The following is a 19,529-nucleotide window of genomic DNA, read 5'->3' on the forward strand; positions in this document are numbered from 1 at the left end:
TGAAAGCTGTTTTGTATGCCCACAAAGCATCATCAAGCTTTCTAGCCCAATCCTTTCTATTGGCACTTACTGTCCTCTTTAGGATTCACTTTAGTTCTCTATTTGAGACTTCAGCTTGTCCATTTGTTTGGGGATGATACGGTATTGCTACTTTATGGCGAACTCCGTAACGGCTTAAGATAGAATCCAGCTGTCTCTTGCAGAAATGAATACCTCCATCACTAATTAGTGTTCTAGGGACACCAAATCTGCTGAAGATGTTCTTTTGGAGGAACTTCATTACTATTCTGCTGTCATTAGTGGGTGTTGCTATTGTTTCAACCCATTCAGACACATAGTCTACTGCCACAAGGATGTAGGTGTTTGAGTATGAAGGTGGGAAGGGTCCCGTGAAATCTATACACTACAACAGAAAAGCAAAGCGGCGGCGGTTATTTTGGGGGGTTGCAGCGGTTATAACCGCCGCTAGAATAAGCTCCCGACAGCGAGCAAAACGCGGCCAGGTCAACCGTCGGCACAGTAGCGGCGGCGGTTTTGAAGAACCACTGGAATAACCGCCGTCAGTGTCACTCGGTGAATCGGAGCGTTAATTAACGGCTAATTAACCCATAAATGAGAATTTATTCTAGAAAGCCAAAAATATTATTTTTATGGCTAAATGTGATAGAGGAGAGTGAGACGAGAATTTCGGTACTAATTTTATAGAAATCGGACCAAGATTGGACCGAACGGACCAAACTGGGCCAACCGGATCCAAAGTGGGCCCTTGGCCCAACTAAGCTAAACCAAATCCCTAGTTTTCAGCACTCTCTCTCCTCACAACACACAAACACACGCTGAAATTGATTTGGAGGGGGGAAGAACACTCTCAAGTTCTCTCCCTTGGTTGATCTTCAAACCACCATAACTTTTGATATAGAGCTCCGATCGCTGCACCGTTTACGGCCACGCGTTCACCGCGGAGAGCCCTACAAAACCCATACAATCAATCTTAAGGTAAGCCACGTTTTTTTCTTTGAAATTCCAGCCCTTGTTTTCGAGTTTCATGAATGAAATGTTGAGATTTTGGGCTCTTTGATGTTATAGGACCCAACTCTCTTGAAGGAGAAGGTTAATCTTGTCTCCTTGGACCTTGGGTGTGGTAAAATTCTCAACCCTAGTGTAATTTGTTGTTCTATGATGTTGGGTATTGAGATGTTGTGTATAGGTATGATGATTGTGGCTTAGGTTGTGTATATGTGAAAGTTGGAGCTTGATTGGTGATTTTGGGAAGCTTGGGAGAGGGTTTTGTGTGATAAAATTTGTTCTTGGAGGTGTTGAGACCTTGAGAGCTTGTGGACAAGTGGTTTGGAAGTGCTCCGGTTGAGCTTGGAAAATCGGCTAAGGTATGGTCTCAGTTTCTCGTATCTAATATGTAATGTGGTAGGAAATACTTAGGCTAGAGGCCCTAATATAGGCATTGAATGGTTTATGTTGTTAAATGGTTGAGATATATGATGTGATCATATATGTGATTATGAATATTGATGCCTTGATTTTGTGATATATGATAAAATGCATGTTGTGATATATGCTTGATGAATGATTAAGGTTGAATTGGTGGGTGGTACCATGCTGATGGTGAGTATGATGTTGATTATGTATAATGATGGTTGATTGGAAATGGTATTATTGAAAATTGGGATGAGGGAGGATGTATGACATGATATTGTGTTTGTCCTTTAGCCATTTGATTGAGAAGTGTTAAAAGGGTTGGATGGTGATTTTGGGAAATTTGGTAAAATGTCAATGTGTGAGTTGAGGATAGCTTGATGTTGATTTTGGTATATTTTGATTGATTTCAAAGAAAAGGGATGAAATTGGCATGTTTTGATTGATTTTGAAAAGAGTTGAAAGTGGCTTGTTTTGAAAATGGCACTTTATGGTTTTGTATGAAAACATGGTTTTTGGGTATACTTTGACGGGACATAACTTGGACTACGGATCTTTGATTTGTGCCAAATCTATTTAGAAATGAAATTGGACCCGGGATATCCATGCCGTTTGAAGAACGGGTGAAAAACGATTTAAAATGAGAAAGTTATGTCCGTCGGAAGATTGGGGGTTGAATTTATAAATTCTGCAGCTTTTAACTTAGAAAATTTTTTAGCAGAATGACCCTCCGCGCGTAGGCGCACTTGGCACGTACGCGCCGTTCTTCAAGAAAGCACCATCCACGCGTGCGCATGGTGTGCGCGGGCACGTCGATGCGCTGCACCAAATGTCCAGCTATTTTCCCGAGAGTTGTGCCAGAGTTGTGCCAGTTTTGTGCCTGGGGCGCAAGAGCACCCACGCGTACGCGTGGTTGACGCTCGCGCGTCGTTTGGCTATTTTTCAACCCGCGCGTCCGCGCATATGACGCTTGCGCGTTGATGAGATTTTGTGGCCATCCACGCGTGCGCGTAGAGTGCGCGTACGCGTGGCCCTGTTTTCATCCCAAAGTTGATTTTTGAGTTTTAAAAGCCAAATTTCATACTTCTAAGCCTTCGATCTCACCACTTATGTCTTAAATCATTATAATATGCCTAGCAATGAGGCAAGGGGCTAGTAAATGTGGTAACTTACGAGTGAAGTAACGGAAAAATGAATGATCAATGAGGATCAAAGATGATTATGTGAGATGCGGAGGATGGCGGTGGAAGTGCTTGTTGTGCCATGGGCCGAAGGGCCGTAATTGTTTATGAATTGGCTGGATATAGATTTAACCGTGAGCCGGATGGCTAGATTATTGCCGTGTTACGGCGGAGTCATGATTATGGCTAAGTATAAATGCATATATGCTGTTGAATGAATTGTGAATGTTTGCACTTCCACCATCGGAGATGAGGGTTTCCCTGGGATGAAGCAGTGGCTAGCCACCACGTGCTCCAGGTTGAGACACGAAGCTCTTTTGACCCTATGTCGTAAGTGTGGCCAGGCACTGTGAAAGGCCCGGATGAGCTCGCCCCCGTAAATATTCACCAGTGAGGTGATGGATATGGATCATGATTATGATCAAGTTTATGATGAGTATAACTCGAGTTAGGGATGCATGACAGAGGGACAGTCCAATGGTTAGCTACCAAGACTTGTCGGGTAGGCTCTATAACCAACAGATGATATCATCAGCTACTAGGGACAGGCATTCATCATATGCATACTATATGAATTGTTTGAGATTGCCTATTTGACTGCATATTACTTGCTAATTGTCTAAATGCCTTATCTGTTCCTATTTGTAAATCTCTTGTCTGATATAACTGTGTTTGCTATATTATACTCCTGCTGGTGGTTGGGAGGTCTGAAGGTATTGGAAAGGGAAGTATTAGTTAGACTGAAGGATCTTTAGTCAGTTGCCACTTACGGTTTAGTTTGTCTATAAGCTTTGATATTATCTGGAGGAAGTTCTAGGATTGCCTTCGGCTTTCCTCTATTATCAAGTATTATATATGTGGAAAATGTTACCATGCTGGGGACCTCTGGTTCTCACCCATGCGGATTTTGTGGTTTTCAGATGCAGGACGTGAGGTTTCTCGCTGAGGCATACTGGAGACTTCTGGATTAGCGAAGATCCTTTGTTTTCGGGACTCCGTCTTGGTTTATATATCTTGTTTAGATACCTTTATCTCCACTAAATAATACAAACTGTGATGACTCCTCTTATAGGAGATTTTTGGAGAATAGGGTTCTGTATTTGTGTCCCTTTGGGTTTCCTTTGGGGTTTCCTTATTTTATTATATGTATATATATATTGCTATGCTCGGACCGGTTATCTTCGCATCCGGATTTGAGTTTTTATATTCCCGTTTTTGACACTCGTTTGTATATATATAATCTCGCGTTAACTTATCATTTGCTCGTTGCGTTATCGATCGGAGTGTTGTGCTTTCGAGTTGCGATTTTTGTTTACCCCTTTTTCTACAAAGGCTCCTAGTTATAATCCTTATTCACAGTACTATACGTACTAGATTTTTGTTTTAGAGGTCGTAATACCTTGCCATCTCTAGATTATGACTTAAGCATAAGACTCTGTATGGTAGGGTGTTACAGTCTACTGCCACAAGGATGTAGGTGTTTGAGTATGAAGGTGGGAAGGGTCCCGTGAAATCTATACACTACAACAGAAAAGCGAAGCGGCGGCGGTTATTTTGGGGGTTGTAGCGGTTATAACCGCCGCTAGAATAAGCTCCCGGCAGTGAGCAAAACGCGGCCAGGTCAACCGTCGGCACAGTAGCGGCGGCGGTTTTGAAGAACCGCTGGAATAACCGCCACTATGCGCTTGAACCAGGCAGAATAGGTATAACGCCACAAAAATTAAAATTTTAGTTACCGTTGATTATTCACGGCGGTTTTGAACGCCGCTAAAAGGTTGACAGGAACTTCTAAAATGAATTTCGTGGCGGTTTTTAACCGCCGCAAAAACTGCAGCATGTTTTTTTTAAAAAATAAACAAATTTTTATATAAACTAATTCCTAATGCTTGGATCCTAATAGAAAAAATAACTATTACAAATATTAAAATCTACAATTCAAAGTAAAATAGAAAAATTAACCAAAATAATATGAACATTGCATTTCAAAATATAATATATACTTAATAAGTCTTACATAATCATAAATCCAACACGATCAGTGTTTAACACCTATATTTACATCTCAAAGTAAATTCAAATAACGCAATACTAAAATTGAATTAGAAAAGAATTTTGCTACTAATATTTAACTAAGCTAAAAGCCTAAAATAAAGAGTTACTTTGATAAATAAAAATCTTCAGTCACTTCAATTATAAAATTCTACAACTACTTCATGGAGTAGTAAAAGGTGACTTTGTCTCTATTGGAGAGTCTGCAACCTAGGATTAAAAATAAAAAAAATGTTAGAATAAAAACAAAGACCATTAAATAATTTAAGCCTAACATGAAAAGGCATAAGCCATCTGCACAAATTAAGAAAATGAACAATAATAACTAAATCATTATTTTACTAAATCATGCACAATGAAAGATTTAGGAAAAAAAACCTATATATAATATTTATCCCATTATTCGTAGTTGTAGGAAAGTCATGTGGCACTTTTTCACCCATACAATGATTAATGAAATATGTCACCTGGGCTTGTAATAAAGAAATTGTTGCTTTATTCTCTTGTAATTCTACTTTCATAGAGTGAAATTTAGCCATATCAAAGTTATGATTGCATGAAAAAGATACCCCTCCTAAACTATTAGAAGATTTTATGACTTGGGATGGACAAACACCAGATCCTACACCTCTAACACGACCCGGGTGTTCTTTTCCAAATAACTTGATATATGCATCATCAGTAGAACTCTCATTAGCTTGAATCAAAGTTAATTGTTCCTATAGTAAAAATTTGAGAAATACATCATCAGTAGAATAATCTTCATTATCATTAACAAATAAAGCCAAAATAAAGTGAAAGTGCTTACAGTTTTCTCACTAGCCTCATCATTAACAAAAGATCCATCCTTCTTCTTATGACTAATTGGATACATTTCAACTCTAGTAAAAACTCTCTTATTTGCAGTTTCCTATCAATTCAATAAATGGGAATTCAATATCAACGCATGTAAAAATTAAATAACATAATATTATCCTGATAAGGACTCAATCACAAACCAACTCGTGTTTCTTCCTAGCAATTGTCTTAGATCCGAGTGTATGAGGAATTATTTATTTTTCTCGATTACTTGCATTTTTCTCACACATTTCCTACACATGCAAATTCAATTAGCAACTTGTCAATATAAAGTGAAATATAGAATGTGTGTTCATACAATTACCTGAGTTCTGGACTTTAATCTATAATCAATAAAAGTTGCCCATTGCTCCAAGCTGACTCCAACTCCTTTTGGTAACAACGCTATATTTTGCTCCCTAGTAAGATTCTAATTATTATTGTCATTAAACAATTTGCATCTATCATCTTTCCACTTCCTGCCAAGATTTTGTAGTGTGTACTTCTTTTGCTGTCCATCATCAACTTTAAAGAATCTTTACATAGTATAAACATAAAAATAATTAACCTGAATAATTGTAACATAGACTTACATGTAAAATTATTTAAACTTATTAATAACTAAAATTGGAACATAATTCACAAAAATGTTCAAAGACTCATGCTATGCCCAATTGCCAATCTGAGATGCAGGAAATTTGTCACTTCAATGCTCGGTCTAACATTCAATCTCAAAGGAAATTAAAAATAATACCCGAAAATATCATATTAGAATTGCTCTAATAATTAACCAGGAAGTTAATTATTGGCATAATATGGCACCAAGGAAGTTAATTATTAGCATATCAGAACCACAAAATGTAATTTACAACTAAAATAATAGCATAATATGGCCATAAGAGGCATGCAGCATAAAAAAATTATGGCACCAAGGAATGCTCAGAAGTATAGACCAAAAATCAATCACCTCCTGTACAATACATATTTATTAGCATGAGCTAGGTAATATTTCTAGAAGACAACTCAACAGAAAATTAGCGCTTCTTTGATTTGTAGTTTTATTTTCAATTCTTAATTTTAGTTCTTGTTTTTCCAAAATTTTATAAATGAAAAATTAAAATTTAACAAAATAAGATTTAATTTTTTAATAAAATTGTAAAATAAAATTATTAAAAATAATAAGTCTAACATGAATAGAGAGGTTCATCAGCAAATTGTTTGATAGTGGTGCACTTATGCATATTGGGAGAAGTAATATACTTTACATATTTATCTAAATAAAAAAGCTAAGAAAGCACATAGTAAAACAATGAATGCCTAAAAATAAAATAAAATAAAATAAAATAAAAGACAAGTTTCTTGCCTCCAATAAAAAGAAACACAGAACCAATTTTTAAATTTGTTTTTTCATTTATAAATTTGACAACATAAAATTTAAACATCAATTATTTTTCTGATAACAACAAAAACAAAAGGGTAGAAGTAAAAAGAAGGATGAAGAAAGAGAAGAATGAAATTAACTTTAATGTTAGTGAAATAAAGTTGATTATCTGATTACCTAACCAGGCACATTCAATAGTTAAATAAATAAAGCATCGAATATCTGGTGAGTGGCCAATACAGATTTAATTAAGAGATTTAGCTAGCTAGGAACTTTTTTATGAATAACCCATCTTCAATTATTCAAAAAAAGAAAATATAGGATAAAGACATTGGTACATACCTAACTAATATTAGGCTAGGGGACGTTTATTTTCATTAATAAATAACAGCTAAAATTGTCCTAGGATGATACAATAGCAGAACATAGGAGTTCATGTATTGAAAATAATTAAATTATTATTAAATAATTAAATAAAAAAGAACTTGAATAATATCCCTATAGGCTCCATTTCTGTATGACTCTGTTGGAACCAAAGGCCATTTCTCATAACTTATAGGAAAGTTCTTGAAATTTCCAGCAACAACTCCTAAAAACAAGCCTAAAAGTCCACCAGATTCACCAATCGGTTGGCCATGCTCATTCCAATGCACAATAATTTTAGTTCTATGAGACAGCATCCACACATCTTTCAACCTTAAGTGACCTTCCTTAATCATTCCATTTGCATCTATCAAATTATTCAAGTCGTATACCATACATTATTATACTTCCTTCCTTGTAGAAATTTAAATATACAGTGCTATAATTAAACTAAATTTAACAATGTACCTTCCAAATCAACTATCCAGTACTTATTGGACTTTCTTTCTTGTACATCTAATTGAACATGTGGAACTTCTGAACCAGCAGATAAAGTAGGTTCAGGCTCTATGGATTCAGAGGACTCATTTTGATCAACGGATGGTGAATCATTAAACTCATGAGTAGATGTATTCTCACGTGAAGAAACAATCTTTCTCTTAGTCATTTCTACAATGTATCAAGAGATATTAAGATTAATATATCAATAACATAATGAAAATGAAATAATAGTACTTAATTTAATCAACCAACAACCAAAGAAATAAGAAACTACTAAATCAAACTATTAAGTATATGTAATAAAACATAAAATTATGAAAGAAAACAATACATAACACTCTATGACTTGCAACTAAAGACTTACATTACTCTAAACATTCTTCGTCTATAATTGATCTTGCTAATGGTACATGTGAAATGTTATCTGGAAAAATTGTCCCAAATCTTGTGATGGATAACCCACATTGTCATAAATTATGTCTTCATCCTCATTGCCCATATCATATAAGTCTCTTGGCTTTACTTGAATTGGTATGCTCCAACCTTTTTCTTTCTCATCCTCCACATAATAAACCATTTGAGCTTCGTTAGCCTTAATATATAGCTCATCATCCTCATGCTCACCAGTATGTATCAATCTACTAAAGTTGATTGAGGTAAAACCTAACTTATCTACTTTCATGGCCCTTGGGTTTGTGGTATTAGCCCATTCACATTTAAACAAGGTTACAAAGAATATACCATCATAATTAAGTTCAATGATGTCGACTAACTTTCCATAATAAGGAACTTCTCCAAACCTCATATTGGGATCACTATTGCGGGAGTAGCTTCTTGTTCTAAATGTCCCAAAAATACTACTGTTTTGAGTTTTTAAACCTTTTTCACGTTTTACAGTCCTAAACTTGTATCCATTGACATTATATGCAAAAAATCTTCTTGCTTGGTCAATCAGCCCTTTTGCAAGACTAAAAAATACCGTTCTCTTAGATTCTTCAATTTTATCAAGATCTCGAACAATCTAAGAAAGTATGACGAATTTTTTATCAACTTCATATGATGAAAATTGAAAAAAAATAACTTCAGAGAGGAAGAATTTGACTCACACGGGTAGAGAACTAACTTGCAAACTCTCTATGAACTTTCTTGTCTATCTTTGATGTATTTCTTGTACGACTTCTTAATTGCTTTCATACAATGTTTCTAAACTCCCTACAGATGTCTTAATATTAGGATTAAAAGTCATTAAAAGAATCTTACTTATATGCATTAGAACATGCTGAAATACTCACTGGAGATAGTTGTCAACTATGGAGCAATTAGTTAACACATGTCTATGAGCTTGTAACTTTTCAGTGGCTGTTAAAGTGAAATATGAGAAAACACCAAGTGGTTTACCTACTTGAGGGAACAAAGTATCTAACCAAGAATTTGATTCTTCATGGGTTGGTTCATCATCAACTCGGCGAGGTTGATTCCATCTAGTCTCAATGTTCTCTAAATATCTGGAGCAAAATGTAAGAAATTCTTCCATTAAGTATCCTTGTACTATGGATCCTTCTGGTTGTGCTTTGTTACGTACATATGACTTCAAGTATCTTAAATACCTATCCAGGAATGAAGATTAAATACTATCCAACAAAGTTATAAATAACGATCTAAGCTAATAATTTTACCTCTCAATAGGGTACATCCATCTATAATGGACAGGGCCTCCAAGTTTAGCTTCTTCTACAAGGTGCACCATCAAGTGAACCATAATTGTGAAGAATGAAGGAGGGAATAACATTTCCATGTGGCATAACATGATGACAATTTGATCTTGCAACTTTTTCAAAGAGGGGGCACTTAACGCTTTACCACATAATTGTCTAAAGAATGAACACATCTCAATAAGCACTGCAGAGACCTCATCAGGTAGCCCTGTTCGCATGGCTAATGGTAAAATTGCTCCATAAGTATATGACAATCAAGAATTTTTAGCACCCTACTCAACTTAAGAGACTCTAGGTCAATGCACCTTGATATGTTGCTTGCATAACCATCAGGAACAGTAACGTTTTTCAAAGTTGTCAAGAATCTCTTCTTATCCAAATTGTTCAGAGTATAAATTGCTGGAGGTGCACAATAGAGAAGGTGCACAACAGAGAACATGGAAGAGAAGTAGTGGATAGGAAATCAGCTGTTTTAAGTCCATGCAAAGAACTAATTTCATCCATCTTATTTGAGTACTCATGAACTATTTTATTTTATAAAAGTTTGTAAAAGCTAAATAACTCACATATGAATATATAAAGAGACACGAAACTAACAAATAACTGTATAATGAATCAAGCTTTTTGGACCTCTAAATGTGTGTGCATGTGTTCTGTTTCTAATCAAAGAAAAGCATGTAAAGTAATAATAAAAAATACGAAACTAAAGAAACCGCAGAACTCACATCTTTAAATCTTGAATCCTTTTAATTACTCTTCCTAAGATCTCATAATGTCAATCTTCCTTACCAATGAATACATCAATAGAAAACAGGGCTAGCATTCATAATAAAATAAATAATAAATTTTTGCTAACTTTAATTATCAATAATCGTCAACAAAATTCGACAAATCTTAAAATACTAATGAATCCATAATTTCATCCATCTTATTAAGTACTTATGAACTATTTTATTTTATAAAAATTTGTAAAAGCTAAATGACTCACATATGTATATATAAAGAGGCACGAAACTAACAAATAACTGTATAATGAATTAAGCCTTTTGGACCTCTAAATGTGTGTGCATGTGTTCTGTTTCTAATCAAAGAAAAGCATGTAAAGTAATAATAAAAAACACGAAACTAAAGAAACCACAAAAATCACTTATTTAAATCTTGAATCATTTTAATTACTCTTCCTAAGATCTCATAATATCACTCTTCCTTACCAATGAATACATCAATAGAAAACAGGGCTAGCATTCATAGTAAAATAAATAATCCATTTTGCTAACTTTAATTATCAAAACTCATCAACAAAATTCGACAAATCTTAAAATACTAATGAATCCATAATTTCATCCATGTTATTTGAGTACTCATGAACTATTTTATTTTATAAAAGTTTGTAAAAGCTAAATGACTCACATGTGTATATATAAAGAGGCACGAAACTAACAAATAACTGTATAATGAATCAAGCCTTTTGGACATCTAAATGTGTGTGCATGTGTTCTGTTTCTAATCAAAGAAAAGCATGTAAAGTAGTAATAAAAAATACAAAACTAAAGAAACTGCAGAAATCACTTTTTTAAATCTTGAATCCTTTTAATTACTATTGCTAAGATCTCATAATGTGAATCTTCCTTACCAATGAATACATCAATAGAAAACAGGGCTAGCATTCATAATAAAATAAATAATCCATTTTTGCTTACTTTAATTATCAATATTCATCAACAAAATTCGACAAATCTTAAAATACTAATAATTATTACCTGTGCCAAAGTTAGTCTTGACTCAATTTGGCTTCCTTTGCTAAGAATATAGACCAGAGAGGATAACTATTTTAGCTTAAAACCTGCAAAACCCAATTAATCAAACAAATTAAATACCTCTCTGATATATGTGCGTGGTGGTTTCTTTGGAGTTTTATTATTCCATTGTAGTCAAATTCTACCTATAATCAGTTTTGGATCTATTTTTTCTTGTGTTTTGTATCTCATATTTTGCTTCTTTTTTTGTTTGTCATGATTATTGTTCTCTGCAGAATTTTTACTTTGCTCACAAATAAACAAACACACCATTCCTTCTTCTCTTAGTTTCTCATTTTAATTCATAATTTAGAAATCAATTGAGAACTAATTTAAACAGAAAATATAATTACATATGCAACTCCGAACCCAATGATAAATTCATCAATGAAATTACACAAATTGACTACAAATCAAATCACATAAAGAGCTTCTTCAAGCACACTACTTCATCGGACAATTTACTGTTATTAGTTTCAAGCTAGATTGTCTTTTAATTAACACATTATTAAGTAATAAGTACGAATTCCTCCTAATATCAAAAAAAAAAGTACGAATTCCTCTTTACAATTTATATCCAATAAACCCCTAAATTCCTACTAGTAGAGAAAGAGACAGAGTAACCTTAAATTGCAGAAATTGCTGACTTTCAGGAGAGAAATTCGTGCATTCTCAAAGTGATGAACAAGAAGGATAAACAACTAGATAATAAGATAATGGGTTATCAGTGATTATTAACTACAAGAAGGATAAAATTGAATCAGAAAAGAACAAAGAAAAACACAATTATCTTACCAGAGACAGGAACAAATGCGTATGGTTTTGCTAAGCCATGATTTGTTGCAGATTTTCATTCTGCACGAAGAAGTTTTGTTCATTGGAATTGGGGTTCTGGGCACCGAGCTAGGTTTTGGAAGAATGAAGAACTGAGGTAATGGCGGATAGTGGGTAGTGGAGCTAGCGAGAAGTGCGAATGAAAGAGAAATTAGGCGGTTTAATCATAGAATGGCGCGAATTCCACAAACCGCCGTGGAGCGAAAATGATGGCCGCCGCTGGGTTAGTTCTTCAGAGGCGGGTTGCTCTCAACCGCTGGTATGTGAAATTAGGGTAGCAGCGACGGCGGTTCTAGTTGACCGCTCCCCTAATATAGCCGCTGAAATTAGGTTTCCTTGTAGTGATACCCCATACATCAAACAACTCAATCTCTAGGATTCCTTGCTGAGGCATTCCGTGACCATGAGGGAGATTGCCAACCCTTTGGTAACTATCATAGTTACAGACAAACTCTCTAGAGTTCTTAAAGAGAGTAGGCCAGTAAAAGCCACTTTGGAGAACCTTGGTGGCTGTCTACTCACCTCCAAAATGTCCTCCATAGTCCGAGCCATGGCAATGCCATAGGATTCTCTGTGCCTCTTACTCATCGTCGGATTATTCCATCCGAGCATCTCTTAAAGAGATATGGCTCATCCCACAAGTAGTATTTTGTATCATGCATGAGTTTCCGGGCTTACTACCTGTTAAACTCCTTGGGAATGAACCTTATGGCCTTGTAGATTGCAATGTCTGCAAACTAAGGTACTGTCCGGATGGCATAGAGTTACTCATCTAGAAAGGATTCAGATATGTCAGTGGAGAGAGGAGAAGTCCCTGCTACTGGTTCAATCTAAGACAAGTGGCCAGCCACTTGATTTTCTATGCCCTTTCTATCTCTAATTTCTATATCAAACTCTTGCAAGAATAATACCCATCTTATGAGTCTGGGGTTAGAGTCTTGCTTAGTGAGAAGATACTTTAGAGTGGCATGGTCAGTATAGATAATGACCTTAGATCCTACTAGGTAGGATCTGAACTTGTCAATAGCATAAACCACTGCAAGTAGCTCCTTTTCTGTGGTAGTGTAATTCTTCTGCGCATCATTTAGTACACGACTAGCATAATAAATGACATGCAGAAGCTTGTCATGTATCTGCCACAGAACTGCGCCAATGGCATGGTCACTAGCATCACACATCAGTTCAAATGGTAAGTTCCAGTTGGGTGCAGAGATGATAGGAGTAGTGACAAACTTGGCTTTTAGGGTTTCAAAGGCATTCAGGCATTCTTGGTCAAAGACAAATGGAACATCAGTGGCCAAGAGATTACACAGGGGTTTTGTGATTTTAGAAAAATCTTTTATGAACCTCCTATAAAATCATGCATGTCCTAGGAAACTTCTGATTGCCATGACATTAGTAGGAGGATGCAATCGTTCAATCACTTCCACCTTAGCTTGATCTACTTCTATGCCCTTGTTTGAGACCCGATGTCCGAGAACAATGCCTTAAGTTACCATGAAGTGGCATTTCTCCCAATTTAGAACCAGGTTTGTCTCTTAGCATCTTTTCAGAACTAGGGCCAGATGATCAAGGCAGGAGTCAAATGAGTCTCCAAAAATAGAGAAGTCATCTATGAACACTTCAAGGAACTTCTCTACCATATCAAAGAAGATGGATAACATACATCTCTGAAAAGTGGCAGGTGCATTGCACAGGCCAAATGGCATTCGCCTGTAGGCAAACACGCCAGATGGGCATGTGAATGCTGTCTTTTTTTGATCCTGTGGATCCACTGCTATTTGATTGTACCCAGAATATCCATCCAGGAAATAATAAAAAGCATGCCCTGCTAGTCTTTCTAGCATTTGGTCAATAAATGGTAAAGAAAAATGATCATTCCTCGTGGCGTCATTGAGTCTTCTATAGTCAATGCCTCCCTTCTTGGGAACAACTTGGACATGGCTCACCCAGGGGCTATCAGAAATGGGATAAATGATCCCAGCCTCATAGAGCTTAGTGACTTCCTTTGTGGTTGCACCATTGGTTTGGCGTTATCTTCCAGTAGGATTTTGAGCATGCATCAGGCCAGGTTGATGCCCTTAAGGTCACTTATAGTCCACCCAAGGGCAGTCCTATGTGTCTTAAGCACTTGAATTAGTGCTTCTTCTTCCTGTGGCTCTAAGTCAGAGCTTATGATCACAGGATAAGTATCTCCGTCTCCCAGAAATACATATTTCAGGGAAGACGGTAATGGCTTGAGCTCAAGCTTTGGAGGCTTCTCCTTTTCCTTAGGAATTTCCAAGGGATCTTCCAAGTAATGTTGTTCATCAGTAAGGATGTCATTCAGCCTTTTCTTGAGACTCAGCCATGTTTACTTCTTCTACTAGGGAATCAATGAGGTCAATGCTCATGCATTCCAATGGAGTGTCTTGATGCTGCATGGCTTTTACAGCATTCAGTACGAACTTTTCCTCATTAACTCTCAGGGTTACTTCCCATTTTTCAACATCAATGAGGGTTCGTCCTGTAACTAGGAAGGGTCTTCCTATGATAAGGGATGCACTCTTGTGTCCTTCCATGTCCAACACCACAAAGTCTGTGGGAAAAGCAAAGGGTCCAACCCTAACAATCATGTCTTCAAATACGCCTGATGGTATCTTAATAGAGTCATCAGCAAGTTGAAGACATGTGCGGGTTAGCTTGACTTCATCAGTTAAGAAAAGCTTCTTTATTAATGAAGCAGGTATTAGGTTGATGCTTGCTCCAAGTTCACATAGAGCAGTCTTTGTACAAGCATAACCTAAACTACATGGTATCATAAAGCTTCCTGGATCCTTAAGTTTCTCTGGTAAGTTGTTTTGAATAATTGCGCCGCACTCTTCAGTGGGGAGGACTATTTCTGTCTCTCTCCAATCCTTCTTATGACTTAAGATGTCCTTCATGAACTTAGCATAAGAAGGTATCTGTTCAAGAGCCTCTGTAAAAGGGATCTTGATCTCTAGTGATCTAAGATAATCTGCAAAACGGGCAAATTGTTTATCTTTTTCCTTTTGATGGAGCTTCTGAGGAAATGGCATTTTAGCCTTATACTCATCAACTTTGGTTGATGAAGGGTGAGTGCCATGTGTGTTAGAAGGGGGTTACTAGCTTGCTTAGGAGGGTTGCTATCAGTATGTGGCTGGCCTCCCTTGCTTGGGCATTCAACGCCCATGTTGCTGCCCCCTTCCTGGCGTTCAATGCTAGGGGCATCATTCCCTTGTGGGTGTTCAACGCCAAGGGTGCTGTCTCCTTGGGCGTTTGAACGCCCAGTCTCTGCCCTTTCCTAGCGTTCAACGCCAGGAGTGATACCTCCCTAGGCATTTAAACGCCTAGAGCTATCTTGTGCAGAGACCTGGTTATCCTCTATCCGTTGTTCTTTTCCTAACCTGCTATTGTTATGAGGTTGGGTATTCAATGTTTTCCCACTCCTTAGTTGAATGGCCTGGCATTCCTCTGTTATCTGCTTAGATAACTATTGCCTTGTTTGATTCAGCTGGGCTTCTACATTCCTGTTAGAAGCCTGAGTTTCTTGCAAAGCCTCTTGCAGTTCCAGTAGTTACTGGGCAAGGACGTGCAATTGCTGAGTCAATGGGCCATCTGGCTCTAGAGGATTAGGTTCAGTAGATATGGCCTTAACCTCTCCTTTCATAGAAGTCTCAACAGCTAAGTACAGATGCTGATTAGTAGCAACTGTTTCAATAAGCTCGCGAGCCTCTTCAATGGTCTTTCTCATGTGTATGGAACCACCAGCAGAGTGGTCCAAAGACATTCTAGCCATGTTTGAAAGTCCATAATAGAAGATGTCTAACTGTACCCATTCTGAAAACATTTCAGTGGGACATTTTCTTAGCATCCTTTTATACCTTTCCCATGCATCATAAAGAGATTCATTATCTCCTTGTCTGAAGCCTTGGATGTCCAGTCTCAGTTGGGTCATCTTTCTTGGAGAAAAGTATTCATTTAAAAACTTGTCTACTAACTATTTCCAAGTTTTCAAGCTATCTTTAGGCTCGTTATCCAACCACTTCTTTGCTTGGTCCTTTACAGCAAAAGGAAAGAGCAATAGTCTGTAGACATCTTGGTCAACTCCCTCATTGTGTACTGTGTCAGCAATCTTTAAGAAATCTGCCAGGAACTCAATAGGTTCTTCCTGTGGAAGTCCTGAATACCGGCAGTTTTGCTGCACTATAGTAATGAGTTGAGGGTTTAGTTCAAAGCTACTTACTCTGATGTGAGGTACGCTAATACTTCTTCCATAGAAGTCAGCAGTGGGATTTGTATAAGATCCCAGAGTTCTTCTGAACTCTTCATTCCCATTTGAGTTCATAATGAAGAAAGGTAGAAGAAGAGAAAGAATGTGGGATAAAAATAATTTTTTTTCAAAAATTAAATAAATAAATAAAATAAAAATGGAAAACTAATTTGAAAATAAAAGAAATAATTAAGAAATTTCGAAACTTAAAAGAGAGAGGAATTAGTTAGTAAGTTTTGCAAAAGATGAGAGAGAAGATAAGTAACTAATTAGAAAAGATTTGAAAACAAGATAAGATATAAGATTAGAAAAGATTTGAATTTAAAATTAGAAATTAGAAAAGATAAGAAAAGATAAGATTAGAAACTAAAAAGATTTGAGAAAGATTTTATTTTAAAATTTGAGATTAGAAAAGATAAGATAAGTTAGGTAAGATAAGATGAGAAATTTAAGAAAAGATAAGTTTTTAAATTAAAAAGATTTGAATTTTAAATTTTAAATTTTAAATTTTAAATTTTGAAATTTTAACTTTTGAATTTTGAAAAAGTCAACAAGATAAGATAAAGATTTGAAAAAGATTTAAATTTTAAAAAGGTTTGATTTTTAAAATTTGAAATTTAAATTTTGAAATTTGAATTTTGAAATTTGAAATAAGATAAGATTTTTGAAAAAGATAAGATTTTTTGAAAAGATTTTATTTTAAAAATACTTGAATTTTGAAATTCAAAACAAAGATAAGATAAGATAAAAAATTTGAAATTAAAATCTGAATTTTTGATTTAAAAATTTCAAAATTTTAATAAAAGATAAGAAAAGATATATTTTTTATTTTTTAATTTAATGACGAAAGAGAAAAATAAATAAAAGACACAAAACTTAAAATTTTTAGATCTAAATGGACCTGGTGTGCTAAAATTTAAAGAAAAACACCAAGGGACACCAAAGTTAAAAATTTTAAGATCAAAACACAAAGAAAACATAACACATTGAAGATTAAGAAGAACACTAAGAACAAGACTCAAGAAACTCAAAGTACACAAGAACATGTAAAGGACATCAAACTTAAAATTTTTGAAAATCAAACACAAAATTTTCGAAAATTAAAAGAAAAACAATAAAAGGACACCAAACTTAAAAATTCACACAAGATTTAACCAAAGAAACTATTTTTAAAAATTTTTTTTGAAAGAAAGACTTAAAATTTTCGAAAATTACCAAGAACAAAAACAAAAAGAATCAAACCAAAAACAAAGATTAAACAAAGAAAAGAAAAATTTTTTGAAAAAGGTTTTAATTTTGTTCGAAAATAAAGAAGAAAAAAATAAAAATAAAAGACTCAAACAAAATAAATAAAAAATTACCTGATCTAGGGAACAAGATAATCCGTCAGTTATCCAAACTCGAACAATCCCCGGCAACAGCGCCAAAAACTTGGTGTGTGAATCCCCACGCTTTGTACAACTGAATCAGCAAGTGCACTAGGTCGTCCAAGTAATACCTAAGTGAGTCAGGGTTGATCCCACGAGGATTGTGATTTGAAGCAAGCTATGGTTATCTTGTAGGTCTTAGTCAGGCGAATGAAAGAGTAGGAGATGTTGGTATGTTATTTTTAATTGCATAAAAAGGAATAAAGAAAAAGGGTAATCAGAACTCAGAAGTTGTGTAAACTATGATAGGAAGGTGGTTATGTAAGACCCAGAATTTTTGAAAAGTCTTATTATGATCAAGTCTCAAAATCATATGGTTATTTATAGCCTTAATTTCAGAAATTATTTTATTAAAGATAATTAAGGCAAGTTTTGATTTATTGGATTTGAGATAAGCTATGATTATTATCCAATTTTATAATTATTGGATTATTTTCTATATTTGAATTATAAAGTTGATAGTTATAAAATAATAAGTATTTTATATGATTTGGATTGGATAAGTAATATTTTAAATATTAATACTGCTATTTTGAAAAATGAAGAAATTAAGTATATTATTTCTTATTATTTGATTTGGGCATTTTATTGAAAATAATTGTAGAGTTGATGAACAAATAGTATTTTATATATTATTATTATTGGATTAGAATTTATTTCTAATTACTATATTATCCCTATTTTTAAGTGAAATTACTAAAATACCCCTAACCCTAATTTTTGAAAATGAAACCCTAACCCAGTGACCCGCTAACCGACCCGGTTTCCTTCACTCACACTCAGCAGCAGCAGCTGCTGCCCCTCTACCCTAGACACCCACACGCAGAGGCAAAAAGGAAAAGAAAGGAAGAAACAAACGAAGCAAAAGGAGGGGTTCAAAGAAGAGAAGAGGGGAAACAGAGAGGGGACTCGCGGATAGAGAGAGATGGAATCGCGTCCGCCGTTGACCCACACCCTGCCGTTCTGCGTGACTGTGCCGACGTCGCCGTCAGTTTTCCTTGTCGCCGATGATGGAGAACCAAGAGAGGAGGACGTGCGAAGAGAGGAAGGCGCCCTGTCTGGAGGCTGCCACCGTCGAATCCTCCTTGTCACCGCCATTCGGATCGAGAACAGGAGAGGAAGGAGGCGCTGTTTGACCGCCGCACCTCGCCGTCGATCGCCTTTGAACCGCGTAGAACCCAGGACTGCGGGCGTGAGGGATGCGATGCAGGAGCCCGACACGAGAAAGAGGGAGCGCGCGTGCTCGCGCGAGGGGAAGGCGACGCTGCTGTCATCGCCGTTGCTGAGCCGCCGTCGCCGTTCCTCCAGAACCGCCACCGCTGGGTCGCTGTGAAGAGGGGTCCGCTACTGCGACGCCGCTGCTACTGTGGCTGTCGTGGTGTTCATCGCGTCCCTGGTCATCGCCGGCTGTTCTGATGATGTCAAGGGGTTCAGGCCGCCGCCGGTGTCGCTGCCGGAGAAGGGAGCTGCATCTCTGTGATTCTGACCGCCGGGGATGGTTCTGTGACTTCCGGGACCGCCGCCGGAGCTTCTGTTCATTTCTGTCGCTTGAGACCCTGCTGCCGTCGCTGGAAAAAGTATGCCGGTAAGGGTTTCGAATTTGATTTTTGTTTCTTATGAGATTCTGGAGTTTTATTGTTACGGCATGTTGGTTTCAGTCACCGTTGCCGGAGTCGGGTTGCCGCAGCCGCTGGAGGTGGCTGCCGGGGCCACCGCCAAACCGGTTCAGAGACCACTGCTG

At 36.4% G+C, this 19,529-nt stretch overlaps 1 pseudogene; it reads right to left on the bottom strand.

Moving 5' to 3' along the window:
• Positions 1–4,126: 4,126 nt before the first annotated feature.
• LOC107647085 (uncharacterized) lies at positions 4,127–15,842 on the bottom strand (annotated as a pseudogene).
• Positions 15,843–19,529: the final 3,687 nt, after the last annotated feature.

Source organism: Arachis ipaensis, chromosome B6, assembly GCF_059453495.1.
Source record: "Arachis ipaensis isolate K30076 ecotype BB chromosome B6, ASM5945349v1, whole genome shotgun sequence".
Classification (NCBI taxonomy): Eukaryota; Viridiplantae; Streptophyta; class Magnoliopsida; order Fabales; family Fabaceae; genus Arachis; species Arachis ipaensis.